The sequence below is a fragment of the Corvus cornix genome, chromosome 1A (assembly GCF_000738735.6).
Source record: "Corvus cornix cornix isolate S_Up_H32 chromosome 1A, ASM73873v5, whole genome shotgun sequence".
Classification (NCBI taxonomy): Eukaryota; Metazoa; Chordata; class Aves; order Passeriformes; family Corvidae; genus Corvus; species Corvus cornix.
Genome location: NC_047057.1, coordinates 49,181,807 through 49,194,895, shown reverse-complemented (window position 1 = coordinate 49,194,895; position 13,089 = coordinate 49,181,807). Strand labels below are relative to the sequence as shown.

The 13,089-nt window shown below is 46.7% G+C and overlaps 1 long non-coding RNA gene across 4 annotated transcripts in view; it reads right to left on the bottom strand.

The window, feature by feature from the left end:
* The window catches only part of LOC120411967, a 30,771-nt gene that overhangs the window by 1,595 nt on the left and 16,087 nt on the right, over positions 1-13,089 (bottom strand). For 2 of the 4 annotated variants that reach the window (XR_005604597.1, XR_005604600.1), the window contains 2 exons: positions 7,805-9,760; positions 4,349-4,556 (listed from right to left, as the gene is read on the bottom strand). This is a non-coding gene — a long non-coding RNA (uncharacterized LOC120411967). The remainder of the gene's footprint in view (positions 1-4,348; positions 4,557-7,804; positions 9,761-13,089) is intronic. The other 2 variants (XR_005604598.1, XR_005604599.1) reach the window with 2 other exon arrangements.

Here is a 13,089-nt window from a genome sequence, read left to right as displayed (position 1 = left end):
GTTTGGCAGTGCTTCTTTTTTGCTGTGCCAGGCTTTTGACTGTGAGTTTGGTCCTACTCCCACACAACTGAGAACCACACCTTTGGCTCACTGAGGTCGGTATTAGGTTCCATTGTGTAGTGCAGTGGGTGCAGGACTTGGCCTGGCTAAGAGTAGTTTATGCAAATAGCTTTTTGTGTGGACATGCTTTATTACAGCTGAGTTGAAATGATGATCTATACAATTAGGGGTTGTGTCATCATTAGAAACTATTCTCTCACTTCTGCTCTTGAGTTTGACTAGACCAGCTCCCCTGCAGAGGAAATTTTCACTAACTTCCCAGTTCCAGCTGTTTAGCTCTGGGGAACAGAAACGGGATGTCACTTTTTGTCAGTGTTCATAAAGCACTTTCATATGTTGAATGAAAGTAAACTCAGGAAATTCATGTGCTAGATAGGCTATATTGGCTGGAAGGCTAAAAGTAAGCAGTATATAAGCAAACCAATTCTTGGTTGACTTTCTAGTGGTATTTTTCCCAGTTCAAGTCTAACCAGCCTTTGAAAACTACGTAATGTTCTGTTTGGTGTCACCTCTGCCAAATGGCCTGGTATCCTGCTCACTGCATCAAATTTTGCCCTCTATGTCAACAGCCTCAGCAGATGCTGAGAACTGAAACAGTCCAAGAAATTCTTTCTGCTACAAAAGGCTGCCTCTTTATGTCAGTGATGGTAGACATGGTAGATTTCTGTCCTTGGCTGTTCATGATGCCATCTTTGGATGTCATTTTTTTTGCTAGTTACTGAGGATGGGAGATATGATAGCTGATGTTAAACATTAGTGTACTGTAGTGATAGGGGATAAAGATGGCCATTGACAGAACCAAAACTTGCAGGATTTTCAGTAATTGCTGGGGCTTTCTCTAATCTGCAGCAAGCAAATGTCAGGATTATTTTATCAGTTGGTGTCATTGCTCTGAAATGTTCTGGTTCACTGTTTTCCACCCTTAAGAAGAGAATAGGAACAAGTAGGACTAGGAGAATTTATAGCTAGACAGTTTATTTACCATGTTTCTTGGTAGAAAGCTCATCCTGAATTTGCCAGGTAGTTTTGGTGATGGAGGCAGGAATGGAATAGAAGAGTAGGGGGAAGATGATCTCAACAGTGGTCAAAGTATTCATTCAGGCAACAGGGTATCCAGGTTAAATGCCATTCTCTGAAATTTGAACTCCTATTTAGCGTCCTGTCCAGATAAGTGAAATGTCAGATGTCCCTGGTTTTGATTGTCCATTTTGCTTGCAGTGGTTGGTTTTTCAGGACCTGGTACCCAGATGCTCACCAATTTATATCCTTGAGAACTTTGTTTTGGGTCCAGCTATGTTGTTCTGATTCATCCCCCTTTTGACTGTGCATATTGTCCTGAGCATATTTTTTTTAGCTGGGGACAGACACATTTTCCTCTCCTTTGTGGCTTTGTGTGCATTTGCTTGGGGCTGTGCCTGCAGAAAGACAAGGGGAGTTGGTATTTTTTATTGCCTTTTTTTATAATGTATCCCTCCAAATGGCTGGCTACAGGCACTCTCCCCTAAACACCCTTTGAAACTGCGCTGCTGCAGTGCGTAAAACTCTTGTTAAATTTGATTTCAGATTGCTTTTGTAGTGTCTGTCCCAAACCTGGTTTTCCCAAATGGAAAAATACAGAGTGCAAAGCACCAATTGCTTACAGGCCCAGGAAAGAAAATCCTTTTTCAGCTGCTGCCAGTTGCAGTGGCCCTGCAGCAAAGGTGATGGCTTGTTGCTGTGGCACAAGGCTGCCGGCAGCCCTGTTTTCTGTAGTGCATTTAGGGTTGTGTTTGGGAAGACAAGGGAAAGCGTCAGCGAGTGAGCTCAGAGAGAAGATGTATGGCACAGGCAGCACCAAGTGAAGGTACAGGAGATCTCTTTTATCCAAGGGCACAAAGTGCCCCATTTCCCCAGGGAATGCTTGCTTGCTCAGGCTGGTGTCTCTGTGTCCTAACTTTTACTGTTCAGCTCTCCACCTCTGCTAGATGTGGGAGAAAGCCCATTTATTTCTGCTGCCTTTTTTCCTGAAGTAACAATCATTTTTGACTACAGCTTCCCCTTTTTGCAGAATACAGAGAGCTTCTTGGGGAGGAAGGAGGAATAGAGCATATTTCTAAGTATCCTGTGGGGAAGATAGGTGCACAGGGGAGAAAAGACCATGTCAGTGCCACTTGCCCATCTTATAAATGGAGAATGCATTTGAACTGTGGATTTGAAAATAAAATCAGGAGAGAATGACAGTTAAAACTGCAGAGAGCAGTGTATCCTGCAGCTGCCCGCCTTAGAGAAAAACAAATCACTGGTAGACCTGCTGTGGAACAGAAGGTAATTTTGACATTTCTGATTCTTTCTACAAGTCTGTCAGCCGAAGCAGGCTGCATCACTGAGCAGGCCATGGCAGAGAGCAGCCAAAATGACCAGACAGTAACTTCCTTCTCTGCCTTTTGCAAAGGAGACAATGAGCTCCAGGTGCTGCATGGCATCAGCTGTGCCTCCTGCACCAAATCCCTCAGTGGTCTTGCATTAAAGTGCCAGAATCAGGACAATGTGACACCAAGATGACACGGCACATTGGGCTGCATAAAAGTAGGAGGGGACAGATGTGAATTTTCCTGTCAAAATCACTACAGACCATACATTAGAAAAATGCCAGGCTGGCAGGAATCTGCTGGTTGAAAAATGGCTGATGTCTGAGAAAAATGGCTGAAGCCTCAACCAGTTTGCCAGGCTTGTAGCAATACACTATGGAGTGAACTTCATGATCGTGTCCTCCTGCCTCAGTCAGATGGGGAGGGAGTATCTGTGGAGAAGCAGCTGTTTGGGCTGGGATGAGGAAGCTTTGCAATTGCTTTGGGTAGCCCTGAGCAAATACCCCTTGCAGGGGAGCCCCAGGAGCTGCTCCCAATTCTGTGTGGTCAGGTGGGATGGTGAAACCCCAGCCACACATGAGAAAAATACACCTTTGAGTGTGGAGTTGTCTGTGTGCAGGCAAGAAGGGGGCCTGCAGCTGTCATCCCTCTCCCACTATCTCCTAATAAAGAAGCTAATGGCATCCCCAAGTGGTCTGGGACCACATCAGCAGAGCTGATGTGAAGATGAGCCAAAGCAGCACTGGTGGTGTGTGAGCTGCAGCAAAGCCTGTGCAGGCAGAGAGCTGAGCTTCCAGGAAGGGAGCACCCACTTGGGAAGATCTGCACTGTATCTGGAAAAGTCCCTCCTCCAAAGGCATCAGAGCAGAGACTGGCAGTAACACCACTTCCCTGACTGACTCTGCCATGAGTTTCATTCCTTCAACTAAAAAGGAGCAGCCAAGAATGTGGGGGAAGATAACTCAGAGATGGGCAGAGGCAGAGACCAAGACTAAGTCTCTGTGCTTGCTCTCATTGTCAGGCAGGCAAGGGGATGTTCTGAAGAATGGGGCCTACCCTTGGTGAAGAACACAAGCTCTTCCCTTTGTCAGTGTGGGAATGATCCCACATGGTACTTGGGCAGCAGGAATGTAGTGCTGTCATGGGACAGCAGAGAGTCACTTGCAAGGTGCAGAGCTGATGCCTGTGAAGTGTTGCTTGGCCAGCATGCTTCCAGCCCTTTCCTGGACCATCATGAACTCCCATGCTTCTGCCCTGTGGCAGCTGCTTTGCCATCCAACAAAGGGATGAACCCCTCAGCTGTGTAAGAGGAGGCTTTGGGTGGGCTAAGTGGGCACTGGCACCCCAGGTTGCTCATCCCAGCCTAGGTGACAGCCATCACTGCCTGGAGACCCCCAGGCCATGGCTGAAGAAAAAGAGGAGGAGGTGACACTGCTGAGGGTATTTTCCTAATGCAGGTTCCTCTGGGGGCTGGAGGGGAAGAGGAGGATGGGTGTAGAGAAGCATCCTTAGTCTCCCTGCTTTGCTCACTATGTTGTCCCACAAGACCTATGGGAAGAGCGAATTCTTCTTGCCTGCTTTTGCTTTTCTTCACAAGCTCCCTCTGCCAATATCACTGCCAGTTTAATCTGCTGTGAGGAAACACCATTCTCCCACCACAGGCTCCACACATTGCTTAGTTTTCCTCCCCAGTGCATCAGGCTTTGCAATAAGCCTGTTATTGCTCCCTGCAGGGCACCTTGGCGCATGGACGGTTTCCACATGCCCCTCATCCCACTACCACCCTCTCCCCATTCCCCACTGCTCTCTCTGGTCCATTCTCTGCTCTCCTCTTTCATCTCCCCTCTCTCTGATATGGTTCCCATGGAGATCCAAGGTACCAGTGGTGCCCTTCCTCCGCAGCCTGAGGGAGGGGTTTAGTGGGATGATTTTGGGCTCACCTGGGCTGATGTTGCATTCAGTCCCAGAAGTCAAGCTACAAGGTGCTGGAAGTTCTGTTTTGTCTCTCTGCTACTCGACTGCTTCACAACAACAGCACATTGGCCTGTTCTTTCCCTTTTTTAGCAGCTTTCCAGCCGCTCTCCATTGGACACAGAAGGGGTAGCTCGCCAGGTCTTTGCATCCTGCCGTACCCAGTAATGGTCCTGGCTGTAGAAGAAAAAAAAGGCATTTGTGTTTTGATTTGAAAATCTGTTGGAAATTAGCACCAACTGATTTTGGAGAGGCCAGATCTGAGTGCGGGGATGCACCACTGCCTGCTTCCTTGATGAATTTACCCACTCCACTGCAGCAGCCTGGAGTTTGCCTGTTTGCTGCCTTTTCTTTACATATGACTGTGAATATGGCTCAGTCACCTGATTTCTTGGTCCTTGCATGAAAGGTGAGTCCTGACCTCACTGCTCCAACACCTAAACCAGGAACACAGCAGAGCAGTTTCCTCTGGAAAGGAACCAGAGGTACCAGCATGGTAGGTATCAAAACTCAAGATCGGAATGTGAAGTGCCAGTGTTCTGATGGTGCCCTTGAGAACACATCCTTTTTTTCTGGTTGTGCTGTTCTTACCCTCCTGTCCTCTTCATCTTCCTGTGCTGGATCTCAAATGGATGCTTAGGAGTTGGGAAGGGGATTAAAGGGGGTTTTCTTCTCTCGAGATGCAGCCTACTTAATATCCTTTTCATCCCGCTTCCTTTCCCATGTCCTAGAAGACACCATTTTCAATGCAGATCAAAAAGGGCATTCATCTCCTGTCCACTCACAGAGAGAAGTGGTGTGCTGTTGGAGCAGTCTCCTCATGGCAGTTGTATTGGATGCATTGAAATGATTAATTTTGATATTTTAGACATGAAACATTATGATTTTTTAATGAAAAACATGGGCTTGGATGTTTTGTGCACTCTTCCCCCTCCCACCCTTCACCAAATGTCAGTTTTGTGGATTTTTGAAGGGCGTGTGTTTGCCAAAATTCATCCCAGAGCTGCAGCCTTTTCTGTAAAACATGAGTTCAGTTTTTGCATGGTTTCAGTGTGCAAGTCATTATGCTTGTCACAAAACCCTTTTACTCACGTTCAGTTTTGGGAATGAGAGATGGCTCCAGGTGCCAAGGCTCTCACATCCTGCTGCTCTACGCAAAATGAGTGGCCATCCATGTCCCTGCTTAGCTAAGTGGAGACCAAACATTTAAATACTCCTAAATCACGGATCTATGTAATGTTCAGAGATGAAAGTCTACAAAGAAAGACAATAGCTCTGTGAGGATTGTCCTGAGCCTCTGGTTTCTACAGAAACCTTCCAAGACTCCCTAAAGGGGCTTGTCTGAGAAGCAACACAAACTTGTCCTCACAGTGGATATTTTGGTGTCCCTTGGTGCCTTTCCAGTGGGGCGGTAAGATGGCAAAGAAGTGTTGCTCCCAGGTAGGAGGCAAAATGAGATACCCCTTCCTTTTTGAGCCATTTTAGGACAGATTTCATTTTATCCATGTGGAATCTTCTTGAGATGTTTCAGGTAAACATGAATCCCAATGAGTCTATTGGACACACCGTCCAGGAGGGTAAAATTCAGAAAGCAGAAAGGTCCATGCTAGATTTGGTTCAGGGGATTTTTACCTATTTCCCATACCTTGTTCCCGTGTCCCCTGATGTCACCCATGAGATTTAGCTTCGTTTCAGACAGTAGTCAGCTGATGATAAACCCAAACCACAGTCTCTTTTTGGTCCAGGCACTACCCATCTTTAAAATCTGAGACCGGCACACAGAGATGTTCCTTCTGCTCCCATATTACATATCACATCTCTCTCAAAAATTGTTTTTACTGTTTCTGCAACCATTGTGCTCACGCAATATTTCTGTCCTGGGTTGTGACTGCCTCCACCACCTCACTGACATGGCTCATCCTGCTTATACCTGGAGACCTCCAAGGGGCAGGATGGCATCCATAGGAGAGGGACACAACAAATCCTCAAAATCACAAGCAGCTGCAGCATTTATGCCACAAATCACTGTTAGAACCCCGGGCATTACTTGTGGCTGTTTCCTCACCTATGCTGTAGGTTGCATTGGCAGAATGGAGCTACAGGTGATGACAGTGGCCCTGGATTTGAGGCCACTGTTGATCAACCATCTATTGAAGCACTAAAAGCAGCTCCTGGAAGATGAGGCAGGCTCATTTACTTTCTCCTTTCCCGCTTCTCTTCTGAGATCAGAATACCAGTTTGGGCTCTTTCCCTAGAGTGCATTGTCAAGCTCTTTGAGCTGTCTATAATGGTAGTATATTCGTTAGTGTTTAATAATCCCTGGTCATCTCTGAGCAGCAGCCCATGCAGATGGTGCTTCTGACAGGAGGCACCTGTGGCCAGTCCTATCTATTGTGGCAGCACATGCTCATGAGAGCTTTGCACACAAAGCAGATGTGCCTGAGGTGAGGATGATGAGCTCAACCCAGCTCCTCTCTGCTGCCCATAAATCACATTAGAGTATATCAAAGCCTTGAACTGTCAGTGCTACCTAGATGTAAATACCGTAATTATCCTAAGTAAAATTAACAATTTATCAGACTTCCTGTGTTGAATCTTTTTATTACAGGGTTTTTTTCATCACAGATTTGATTTGCCATAGAGCTTATGTGACTCTGGATTATAAATCTCTGGCTTTCAAACACTACCTGAAATCATGAGCTGTTCCAGCAGCTAATTGTCAGCTGCTCAGAGGGTTATTTTGCTGAGGAGAAGGCTCCTCTCCTGACTGCCCTGAAATTTTCTGGTCCCTTTCAAAAAAAGGTTTTCCCATGCAATGAGTGATGTTGGATCTGTACCAAGGTCCTATGGGATCCAGGCATGGATGCAACCCTACACAAATAAAGCCATGAGCCTGTGCCAAGGAGCACATGGCGTGATGAGCGTGGGGAGAGGAAAGGGCTCGAGCCTTCCTCATGCACAGCAAAGCAGAAGGCGGCAGCGTCACGCAGTGAGCACGAGGATGGTCTCTTCAGCCCACCATCCCCACCAGTGACTGCCATCACGGACTGCCTCCACGTTAGGGGAGCCTGTTGACAGCGGCTGCCAAGGTAGGAGCTTCAGAGAGGTGCCTGCACAAAGCTGTGCTAGCATCACAAGTTATTTATAACACAGTCAAAGCTTCCTAATGATTGTATCAGGCTGCACAGTTCAAGTCATATGAAATAACCCTTTTTTCACTCTATCAGAACAGCCACTGAGCAAAACTACTCCAGTAATGGGGAAGCACTTGACAAAGCCCTGTGCTGCATTTTCCACTGCCCACTTCCCTGCAGCAGAAGCCAGAGGACGGTCAGCACAGGCATTTCACCGTGAGTTACAAGTGGCAAAGAAAAAGGGGGCTGTACTTCGAACACATTAAAAAGTGAACCTTTTTTCACACACACCTTTGCACAGCATTAGGAGACAAGGAACATTATTGCTTTTGTCCCAGTAGATCCTGGCTGTGAGAGGTTCGTCTTGGTGTTTTTCCTGCCTGTTCAGTGCCTTTCCATCAGATCCACACCTCCTGAAGTTGATTCAGAACATGAAACATGACAAAACAAAACTCATTTTAATAGCTTGTCTTGGCCAAGGCCAACTAGGAATATAGCTGTGTTATTATCATGAGCTGGAATGCAGAGCTATTTACTTCATTCACAGGAACAACAAAATAGCAGCCCGTGGTGCTGGCAAGAGTAGAGCCATAACTAAAATATTGCATACAAAATAGAAAAAGACCTGGAATAAACTCCTTATTATGGATCTAAAATATTTTTACTTGGACAAAATAGGCTCAGAAAACTCCAACAGCTTGTGAGAGTCTCCCTGAAAAGCAGAGTTTTATCCAACATCTGACTGCAAACATCTGACACCCTGAGGATGAAACACTGACACCCCTGCCTCCAGATGAAAGCCAGGGTCTGAACACTGGCACTACACTGATGAGTGAAAGTTTAAAGGCTGGAGACTGAAGAAGGACAGAGCATTTAACCAAAGTGATTTTACATTTTGGACTGAATACAGTTCTGGAACCAGGGCAAGCATTGAATATGTATTTCCATTCCCAGCCATTGAAAAAGGAGAGCTGCAGGTAGAGTAAGAGTAGGCTGAATTCCTCATCATAAGACTAACATAATCAGGTTGGATTCTGGTTTGCTTTGTTTTACTTTTTTTTTAATTAAAAGGCTCTCTGTATGATTTTGACAAGTATTTTCACTGACTATGGATAACTTCTTTCCAGGGACAGGTTTCATTCCCCAGCTGGACCTGAGCAGCTTCCCTGAGCCATGTGGATATGGAGAGGTTTCATTCTCTGGAGACAGCACTTCATCTGAAGTACAAAACAGGAGGATATAGCCTAGAAATAACTATAGTAAAATCTGCTTAACTTTGAAAGAGGAACAGACTGTTTATCTGGTTGTAACAGCACAATGTCCTTCAGTTTTGTTCTAAATTTTCAGTCTACCTTGGACTATCTTTTGCATCTTAAGTAGATCAAGCTGTCCCTAAATGCCCCATGAACATACCTGAAAGCAATATATGCTTGTACCTCGAGCATGTCTTCTTCTTCCTCAGTCCACTGGAGAAATCTTTTAAAACAGCCCTTCAAAGTGCCTTCCAAGAGAAGGAATGGTTCCCTCAGTGGGATTTCAATTTTCTCTCTCTGTTCTGGACACTTGGTCCATCCACCCTGCTGTGCACCTCCCCATTTCCCCAGCCATGCCTCCACCTGCTTCCCATACGTTTGCAGGCACTGCTGGAGGAGACCCTGTGCCACCAGCTCTACTGAGCCAGGAGGTGGCTATAGGAAACGGCACCAAAGATCTCCAACAGCTCATCCAGGAAAATGGTTTGGGTTTGGGGTGATAGGTCCTCTTACCCCCATCCCAAACTGCTGTGAGCGAGAGACATGGCTACATGTGCTTCCTCCAGTCCGTGTATGTTCATGCTGACTTTAGGAGGAGACATAAAAGCTGACAGAGCTGCTCTGGCTTCCTTCTTTCCTTGAATTTCCACCATTGTTTTTCCCCTCACTTGTGCTTTGGGATCAGCTGCAGCATAAGCCATACAGAGGCTTGAAGAAGACAAGGTAATGTACATCTCCTGGAAAGTATGAGCTTCAAGGTATTTAGTCCATGGGCACATTTGCGTGCAGAATGGTGTTCAGAAGGGCAGCAGGAAGAGAAATACAGATGAGCCCCAGCTCTGCCTTTGTGAAAAGGCTGTGTACAGCAAGAGGAGCTGAAAAGCTCTGCCACACCCGCTCTCTCTCAGTCTTACTCTGCAGCTTTTCCAGGACATCGGGCTCATCCTCCACCTCAGCTTTCTTGTTGGCAGGCCCGGGAAAGCAACACAAACATCTGTAACACAGGTTTAGAAGTGATTACTCAGAGTCTACAGCGCTTTGGATCAGAAAAGCGCAGGGCAAGCACTTTTATTTATTTAGGTGCTAGACATGTATGGTAATTACTCAGTGCTTGTGTGTTTGGGTGGCTTTCTAAGTTGGGTTTAAAAAAAACCAGACTGCCACGAATCAGTCACCAGTAAAGATGTCTCAAGAAGAGGAGCTGAGGTAGGGAAGTTTCTGTAGTGAGTCACAGCAAGATCACAAGTAATTTGTCAGTGACTTCGTGTCCTCATCCTTGGCTGTTCAAGCCATTTCCCATCCCGCTGGGTGGCCTCCAGGCAGTGCTGCTGGTTCCAGCATCCAACATCCCTGCACATGGCCCCGGTCCTCACCTGGTCTTCTGTGAGCAGCAGTGCACAGGTCCTCCTGCACGCCTCTGTGTGCACATCTTTTTTCCTCCCAAAATGTACTCTTTGGGGTATCTTTCAAGGATTATCCACAATGCAAGTGAGATACATGTTGGGGCTGAAATGTAAGCTCTTCGTTTAGCAAGCCATACTGTTTTGATACAAGGAAAACCAAAAATCAATTTGCTCCTCCTCCTTCTGCACACTCACTGTTAGAAACATAGACTAAATTAATTGCAGGAGCATCAGGCACCAGAGGGGTAGAGAAAAAAAATCCAAAGCCTTGTAGTACAACTCTAACAGCATTTCATGTTCTCTGGGGTTTTCACTTGCAGTGACTCTGAATCAAGGTTTCAGTCACACAGAATTCAATGCCAATTTTTATTCTGCTCATTCCATGCTGGGGACATGCACTTGACCTCTGCAAAAATACACTTTAAGGCCTCAATGCATCAGTGCTTTTTGAGTCTCAGGTATGAGCAGGCCTCCAAAATGATTTCTCTCTTTCATTTGCTATGAAACAACAAGCTTTTTCTTCCTTTCTTCTCTCTGGGTCTGGATTAACAGATAGACACTATCCATCTGTGCCAAAGTCCCAGCTCCTGGGCAAGGTGATGAAATCTCAGCTTCCAGAGCTAAGATGATTTCTTTAATAAATTAAACTTTCAGTCTTTCATCATACTGAGAGGGAATTTGAAAACATCACCTAGAAGATGTTGGCTGAAGTCTGTGGAGATGCTGGAGCTGTAGCTCAAACACCAGATGCACTGCATCGTGCATCTCAACCACGACTTAATGAGAAGGGTTATTTCTACAAGGGTTTCTCCCTGGTTTATGGCTGGGGTGGCCTTTCACTGGCCTATAAATCTGGCTGCGGGGGTGAAAGATTTGGCAGGGGTCTCTCTTACTGCCAGAGGTGGAGGAGTCCCACAGCTCGAGTACATCCTACCAAAGATAGGGGACATTTGACATCATACTGAGGATGGGAGACTCCTCACCCCTGAATTGCCAGCAGGGGGGATTTTGGATCACCTTTAGAGGCGATTTGGAAGCTACAGAAGATTGCAGAATGCATCTGGCTGCCGGCACAGAGCAGTGAGCCCCGCAGTTGTGCCATATTGTGCTTGGGGTGCTCCTGCTGCAGCCTCCTTTGTGGGGCTGGTTACAGGATAGAAGGACCTGAAAATCTTTGAGAACACCTGCTTCATGCCTCCCATCAGGAGTGCTACAATCACTGCAATCTCTACCTGTTTGTTTCTGGGGGTGAATTTTTCCAGTTCAGTGACTGAGGTGGCAGTGCAGGGAGCAAAACGCTCTGATAAAGCTCTCCAGATGCCCGTGATCAAAATGCCTGTTTTGGAAAATGGATCCACCAGTATTTTATGCAACCAAACATCTTAAAACTCATGATGCTGAATGCTCTCAGTAGACCTTTTCTATAGGATTATCTTCTTCTCAGAGCATGTTGGAGCCTGGATGTGTCAGTCCCCTGGCCCACGGAGCCTTGCTGAGGGGACACTTATTTTCTCAGCTCTGAGTGAGGAGCCTTGTCAGATAAAACTGCATCAAGCAGTTAGCAAAATTCTGATCATTTGCTTTGCCAACAGTGTGTGCACCTTCTTGCACAGAAAGATTTCCTAGCCATCACTCAGGCACTTTCAACTGCCATACCATGCCAATAGATTGTTCTGGCTTTTCTGTAATAAAGGAGCTCACTTCAGATACTGCTGGTTTAAAGTATTCACTTCCTCTTACTATCTTCTTTTTTTGTTTGCTTGTTTGAGGCTTTTCCCTTGAGAAAGCGAAAGTAATTTGCCTGTTCTTGCGAGATCTGTTTTGCCTGCTCCCTTCCCCAGGACTGATGCTTGGCTGCTGGGACCAGGAGGTGACTAAGGGCTTTGCTGCAGCCACACACCAAGCAGAAAGCCCTTTGCAAAGTTGCGTGTTATATAGCGGGAAATGCTAAACATGATGAAACAGTTTCAGGGCTCGGCATTTCAGCAGCCGATTACTCCCGGTTCAGGATGAATCACCCTGGAGCTGCTGCAACCTCAGGCAGGTGCCACCACCAGAGCCCTCCCACCACCTTCCCCATGGCCTTTCCCATCTCCTCACAACGTTTTATCCACCAGCAGCAGCAGTAGCAGCAGCAGCAACACAGATAGTCAGAAGCACTTTGCTCTCCCTTCATCTCCAGCACGAAGGCTGGAGCCTGTCTGGCATGGTGGGACATCGCCATGGACTTACTAGACAGCACCAGCAAAACAGGAGAGGGAACCTCTAGCTTGGAATTTTTAGATCTCTCAACCAGCTCTGGGTTGCCCTGAATCTGTGCAATTTCCTGAGAGCAGGATCTGCTGTTCTTGGATACTTTGTTCTCTGGAGCGGCAGAGGGATTCAACAACCCTAACAGCAGTAAACTCCCAGCTGAAGTAAAAGGGGCTGTAGGGTCAGCCTCACTCCGAGAAGCACAGAAACCATGATCACAGGGTAGGGGTGAGCTTGAGAGGGAGCTGAAAATCCCTGTGAGCTCTGCAATCTCTTCATATGCTGCCCACATTGCTGGCTGCTGTCCGGTCCTGGGGTTTAAATGTCCATGGGGTGTTTCTGAGGAACTTGGAATCCCAGCTCATCTCTGCTTTGTCCTGATTGCATAAAGGACCCCAAAACAACACACCTCTTGGGGTAGTAAGGGGCTGAACATGCTCATTGTCGGGTCTCCACTGGCAGTGTTCGGAAAATGACTTCCTGCTTGGCAGAGGTGCTGCCAAACAGTGTGGATGGGAGATGTGTCCTCCTCTGCTCTGCACAGCACCTTCTGGACCCCCAGGGCTCTTCTTTGTCCCGTTGTGCCATGATAACTGGGATTAGTATCAGCTGCAGAGCCTGTCCCACTCAGAGCCATCAACCATCTACTCCTGGATATCCTGCTCAC